Here is a 7,587-nt window from a genome sequence, read left to right as displayed (position 1 = left end):
GAATAGAAACCCACCAGCGGAAACCTCCATGGAAACTAGTACTGGGGTAAGAAAAACTGAACTGTGACTGAATTGATGGCAGGCTCAACGTGGACAAGTCTGAAAATTAAAAACTCCAGGGTGGATCAATCTTGGGGAAGCAATCAGATTTTGTGAGTTTTACCTCCAGTAGATCTATCTAGGTCTCACACTGAATGTCACAGAAAAGTCCTCTCATATTTCAGGCAAGGGGAGGGAAAAGTAACCGATTTGAAATAAGCCCGAGTATTCTGTTCTTTTCAACTAAGCCTGATCTCAAGAGAAGGTATTTACCAGAGCTAAATCTATTAGAGTTTTATCAGTGCCTAACTTGCCTGGAAAATTCTGAAAGAGATGGGAATACCAGACCACCTGATCTGCCTCTTGAGAAAACTATATGCAGGTCAGGAAGCAACAGTTAGAACTGGACATGGAACAGACTGGTTCCAAATAGGAAAAGGAGTACGTCAAGGCTGTATATTATCACCCTGTTTATTTAACTTATATGCAGAGTACATCATGAGAAACGCTGGGCTGAATGAAGCATAAGCTGGAATCAAGATTGGTGGGAGAAATACCAATAACCTCAGATATGCAGATGACACCACCCTTATGGCAGAAAGTGAAGAGGAACTCAAAAGCCTCTTGATGAAAGTGAAAGTGGAGAGTGAAAAAGTTGGCTTCAAGCTCAACATTCAGAAAACGAAGATCATGGCATCTGGTCCCATCACTTCATGGGAAATAGATGGGGAAACAGTGGAAACAGTGTCAGACTTTATTTTGGGGGGCTCCAAAGTCACTGCAGATGGTGACTGCAGCCATGAAATTAAAAGATGCTTACTCCTTGGAAGGAAAGTTATGACCAATCTAGATAGCATATTCAAAAGCAGAGACATTACTTGGCCAACAAAGGTCCGTCTAGTCAAGGCTATGGTTTTTCCTGTGGTCATGTATAGATGTGAGAGTTGGACTATAAAGAGGGCTGAGCGCTGAAGAATTGATGGTTTTGAACTGCGGTATTGGAGAAGACTCTTGAGAGTCCCTTGGACTGCAAGGAGATCCAACCAGTCCATTCTAAAGGAGGTCAGTCCTGGGATTTCTTTGGAAGGAATGATGCTAAAGCTGAAACTCCAGTACTTTGGCCACCTCACGCGAAGAGTTGACTCATTGGAAAAGACTCTGATGCTGGGAGGGATTGGGGGCAGGAGGATAAGGGGACAGCAGAGGATGAGATGGCTGGATGGCATCACTGACTCGATGGACATGAGTCTGAGTGAACTTCGGGAGTTGGTGATGGGCAGGGAGGCCTGGGGTACTGCGATTCATGGGGTCACAGAGTCGGACACGACTGAGTGACTGAACTGAACTGAACTTTCCTGGAAGAAAGAAAATAATCAACTCCAGACTCTTCTAGCAATCCTGTTCTTCCTAAAGGACAGGAGATAGAAGGTAGAGGGAGGGAGCTGAGAACCATGCATCCTAGATACACACATTCACCAAAAGATTGAGACCAACAGATGAATAGGTAGAGAAGATACAGTACATATATACAATAGAATATTGTTGTTGTTGTTTAGTAGCTAAGTCATGTCTGACTCTTTTGCCACCCCATGGATTGTAGCCTGCCAGGCTCCCCTCTCCATGAGATTTCCCAAGCAAGAATACTGGGGTGGGTTGCCATTTACTTTTCCAGGATATCTTCCTGACTCAGGGACTGAACCCACGTCTCCTGCATCTCCTTCATTGGTAGGCAGTTGCTTTACCACTGTGCCACTTGAAAAGCCATGATGGAATATTACTCAGCCATAAAAAGAAATGCATTTGAGTCTGTTGTAAGGAAGTGGACGAATTTAGAGCCTGTTATGCAGAGTGAAGCAAGTCAGAAAGAGAAAAACAAATATCATATTTTAACACATATATATGGAATCTAATAAAACAGTACTGATGAACTTATTTGAAGGGGATAAATGGAGACACAAACATAGAGAACAGATTTGTAGACACAGCAGGGGAAGGAGAGGGTAAGACAAATTGAGAAAGGAGCTATACTACATGTATAAAGCAGATAACTAGTGGGAAGCTGCTATAGAAACACAGGGGCCCAGCCTAGTGCTCTGTGATGATCTAGAGGTGGAGGATCCAGGGGAGAAGGAAGCTCAAGACGGAGGGGATATTTATACAATTATGACTGATTTGCATTGTATGACAGAAATCAGCACAACATTATAAAGCAATTATCCTCCATTAATTTTTTTTAAAAAAGATTGCGACCTACTCGTAGTAAGTACTATAGTACTGTAGAATGCTTCCCCTTCGGCATACCTGATCACCATGTCACTAAAGGCCTTTTTACCAGAGTTCCTTTTACTCAGGACATCATGTCTAGCTTTCAACAACAACAAAAAAATGACAAGGTATACTAAAAGGCAAATATCACAATTTGAATTTTAAATCATCATGATTAATATGCTAAGGATTCTAACAGAAAAAGTAAACATGCCAGAACAGATAGTTAATTTAAGAAAAAATAGGAAAATCTAAGATAGAATAAAGAAGAAATGCTATGTACCAAAACTATTATAACAGAAATGAAGAATGACTTTGAAAAGTCTCATTAGTAGACTGGACGCTGCTAAAGAAAGAAGCTCTAATCTTGAGAATATGTCAACAGAAATTTTCAAAACCAAAAATAAAGAGTCAAAATACCAAAGAAAAAGGGAGAAGAATATGCAAGAAATGTGGGACAACTCAAATGGCATAGAACACGGGTAGTAGCAATACCAGAAGGAGAAGAAGGAAGGAAGGAAGGAAAAAAAGTAATAGATAGGAACTCCTTAATTTGATAAAGAAAATCTTAAAAAAAATATAGCGCACATAATACTTAAAGGTGGGAAACTAGATGCTTTCCCACTAAGATCAGAAACAAGTTAAGGATGTCACATTTCATCACTCCTTTTCAAAAATGAACCAGAAGTCCTATATAATGCAACAAGACCAGAAAAGAAAATCAAAGGTATACAGATTTGGAAGGAAGAAACAGCACTGTATTTGTTTGCAAGCAATATTATTATGTATGTAGAAAATTCAGATAAATCAACCACAAAAAAATCTGGAACTGAGAAGTGATTATTTCAAAGTTGTAAGATACAGGGTTAATAGACAGAAATCAATTGCTTTTCTATATACCATAAATGAACAAGTGGAATTTGAAATTAAAAACATTATCATTTTTATATTAATTCCACCATATGAAATACTTAGATTTAAATCTAACAAAATATGTACAAGATACACATGAGAAAAGCTACCAAATTCTAATGAAATAATTTAAAGAAGAGCTAAATAAATTGAGACATATTCATGGTCATGGGTAGGAAGATTCAGTATTACCAAGATGTCAGTTCTTCCCAAGTAGATCTTTACATCTAGCATGACCCCGCTGAGAATCTCAGCAAGTTACTTTATGGGTATCAACAAACTGACCTGAAATTTATAAGGGGAAGCAGAAGACCCAAAATAGCCAACACAATATGGAAGAAGAATAACAAAGTTGGAGGACTGGCACCACCTGACTTCCAAAACTTACTGTAAAGCTCAGATAATGAAGACAGTGCCATCTTGGTGAAAGAATAAAGACACTGATCAAGTTGAACAGAATGGAAACTCACATAACTATAGTAAACTGATCTTTGATAGATATAGGAGCAAAGATAATACAATAGATCAAAGACAGTTCTTTTCACAAATGGTGCTGGAATAATGAAACATCCATATGCAAAAAGTTAATCTAGACACCAACTTTACAAACTTTAGAAAAATTAACTCAAAGTAGATTACAGACCTAAAGGTAAAGGCTTCAGGATGTCTCTTTAGATATAACACTGAAGACATGTACCATGAAAGAAATAATTGATAAGCTGGACTTCATTAAAATGAAAACTTCTGCCCTGTAAAAGACATTGTCAAGAGAATGAGAAGACATGACCCAGATTGGAAGAAAATATTTGTGAAAAACATATCTGATAAAAGACTGTTACTTAAAATATACAAATAACTTAAACTCAATAAAAACAAAACAAACCAAAAAAATGATTTAAAAGTGGGCAAAGGACCTGAACAGACATCAAGCCAAAGAAGTTATACATATAAGAGGATGTTCAACATGTTATTAGGGAATCATGATATACCACTATTAGAATGGCCAAAATCCAGAACATTGACAACAGCAGATATTCTTCAGTGGGTAAATAGATAAATAAATTGAGGTATATATAGATGATGAAATATCATTCTGTGCAAAAAAAAAAAAAAGTGAAGGAATCTTAAACATATTAAGTGAAAGAGGCCAATGTCGAAAGACTACGTACTCTATGATTCCAGCTACATGACATGCTGGGAAAGGCAAAGCTATGGAGACCTTAAAAGTGTCAATGGTTTCCAGGGGTCAGAGGGGAGGGAGAGATGAATAGACAGAAGACAGAGGATTTTTAGATTAGTGAAATTGTTCTACAGGATACTGTAATGAGGGATGCATTTGTCAAAATCCATAAAATACAGTTTTCCAGAAGTGAAATAGAGACTTGTGGCTGATAATAATGTGTCATAGAAGGTTAGTCAATTGTCACAAATAAACCTCTTTCGTGTGGGGTATAGATACTGGTAGAAGCTATGCAAGTGTGAGGATAGAAGGTATATGGGAATTCTCTGTACTTTCCACTCAATTCTGCTGTGAATCTAAAACTGCTCTAAAAAATGAAGTCTATTTTAAAAAATCTGCATAAAGTGACTCTGCTAAGTAAAAGAAAATGTAAACCTAGGAACATTATGAAGAGGCAATGAAGTGGATCCCAAGCAGCAGAGCTAGCCTTGGAACACTGGGGGGAAAGAAGGAACAGATTACACTTTGATGTGCAGCAAACACACAGAGGCAATTCTCTTGAAAACACATAAATCTGCCAAGACCACCAAACTCTGTGCATGCGTGCTCGGTTGCTCAGTCGTGTCTTAGCAATGCCGTGTAGACAACAGCCACCAGGTTCCTCTGTCGGTGGGATTATCCTGACAAAAATACTGGAATGGGTTGCCATTTCCTCCTCCAGGGGATCTTTCTGACCCAGGGATCAAACCCATGTCTCCTGCATCTCCTGCACTGGCAGGCGTATTCTTTACCACTGAACCACCTGGGAAGTCCCACCAAAGTCTGCAAAAAATCGTAATAGTTGCAAATCAAAAGATGCTTTCTTTCATAATCTTGATGTAGAAAAAAAGATCACTTTTTAAGGTAGGATCATGAAATCCTAGAAAATTCATAGATGGCAGATCTGACATGTATGGCTTCAATGTTCTTTCTGTTAATGAAAGTTTGCATAACAGCTCACAGTAGAAAGCGTTCATGAAAATAAAGAAGGGCTTCATCATGAAAATAAAGAAGGGCTTCGTCATCAAATGATCTTATAAAAGTAATATCTAACTTTATCATGTATTTGTAAAAAAAAAAGAAGACTTATTTTTCAAATAATTTCTAATACTCTAATCTCAAAAAGCTAAGTTTTCAAGCTGTCAAAGTACTCTCACTTGTTACTTTTCAATAAGAGAGGATAAAAATATTTATAAAGTGATATATACCTTTATTATCTATAATGAAAACTTTGAAGATAAAAATCAAACTGACTTTTGATTTTTATCAAAAGTGAAAAGTAAAAAAAAAAAAGTATCCAGCTTTTCAGTGTCTTTTGAGAACATGGTCTTATACACAGCAACACACAGGGCACTGGTGTCCTTTAAACAAAGCCCATAGAATCACAAAGGTCTGTCTATTTCCCCATCTGCCTCATAAATGTCTGGTGGTGGGGACCCAGAGATTGCAGTGAGTCAGTGTGCACAGCTTTATGTATAGCTATATTACTGCATATGCAAACAATCTGGTGCTAACATTTCTCCCGTGGCATTCCTGGGTGGTGGCTGATGGCTCACCCCGGGTCATTGCTCAGCTGAGAAGTGCTCTCTGTGTCTCCAGGTTGCAGTCAGGGGCCTTGCCGGAGACTTTGATCATGCCGCCCACCGTGGAAAATGTGTACTGGTTTCATGCTCAACACTTAACACTTAATTCTCAACAGATCATCCTGCTTGACCTTAATACAATAAATGGTGTCTTTCAGTGAAAAAAATAAATAAATAAATAAAAATAAAAGGCAGACATTTAGTTAAAAGCAAGAAAAGAATTTCCCTGGTGGTTCAGACAATGAAGAGTCTGCCTGCAATGCAGGAGACCTGGGTTCGATCCTTGGGTGGGAAGAGCCCCTGCAGAAGGAAGTAGCAACCCATTCCAGTACTCTTGCCTGAGAAATCCTATGGACAGAGGAGTCTGGCAGGCTACAGTTCATGGAGTCGCAAAGGGTCAAACACAACTTGGTGATTAAACAACAAGAAAAGGGGTAGAAATAAGTACATTTTATGAAGTTATAATGAGCCTATGCAAATATAATTGAAAATGATCTTTAGAAAGACAGGATAAATTTGATAGCTATAAGAATACCAGCGCATTTTAAAAATCATGACTATTGATCAGTAGTTCATCAGTAGTTCATCATATTGAATCAATATTTCAATCATGCTCCTTTGAACAAATTCCATCTTCGTATTCTCACTTCAAATTTTGCTACAACTTTTACATCGGTTTCCTATTAATGACATTGCCATCTCCTTTTTGGGATTATCCACCTTCATTTATCTTTTTCTATAACATTCCTTCCTCAAAACAGGACTCAAAATTGAGCAGCTCGGAGATTACTTTTCTTCTCATTGTCTACTGATATCAACCACTCTTTCACTTTGCAGTTCACTCTGCAATTTACTCTTTGTAAGATGCTTGTCCATAAGTTTTTCTGTGTGTGTGCATGCATTCACAAGCACATTTTTACATCTGTATCATCCAGTTAGCTTCTCAGAGGGCTGTTTCTATCCTATCGCTCACACCTCCTATAACAGGGCTGCAATAAAAAGGAAAAGCTCAACGCACATTATTGAATCATTGGCCATTTTTAACACGATTTTAATTATTAGGATAAAAATATGATTAGCACTTCTAGATCACATCAGGGCTTAACAAAGTCTTTCAGATACACCAGCTCATCTGCCAATTATTCTGTGATACATAGTTTGCTCTAGTTTATCTATTGACCATTAAAGTGTATAATAACAATGACTTGTACTTAGCTTTGAAGTGTGTGGTTTCTTTTGGCATTTATTTTTTTATTTTTTTTAATTTAATTTTATTTTTTTATTATTATTATTATTTTTTAAATTTTATTTTATTTTTAAACTTTACATAATTGTATTAGTTTTGCCAAATATCAAAATGAATCCACCACAGGTATACATGTGTTCCCTTATATATGAAGATATCCTGTGAATTTCTAACATTGTAGACTCAGAATTTATTATTTGAAAGGTTGCTCAACAATCCCATTGTTCTCTGCTTAAAACATATCTACTACGTATACTCTGTGTGTGTGTCTGCTCAGTCACTCAACCATGTCTGATTCTGTGAGCCCACGGACTGTAGCCCAC

This window comes from Bubalus kerabau, chromosome 2, assembly GCF_029407905.1.
Source record: "Bubalus kerabau isolate K-KA32 ecotype Philippines breed swamp buffalo chromosome 2, PCC_UOA_SB_1v2, whole genome shotgun sequence".
Taxonomy (NCBI): domain Eukaryota; kingdom Metazoa; phylum Chordata; class Mammalia; order Artiodactyla; family Bovidae; genus Bubalus; species Bubalus kerabau.
This window is presented reverse-complemented; position numbering follows the sequence as displayed.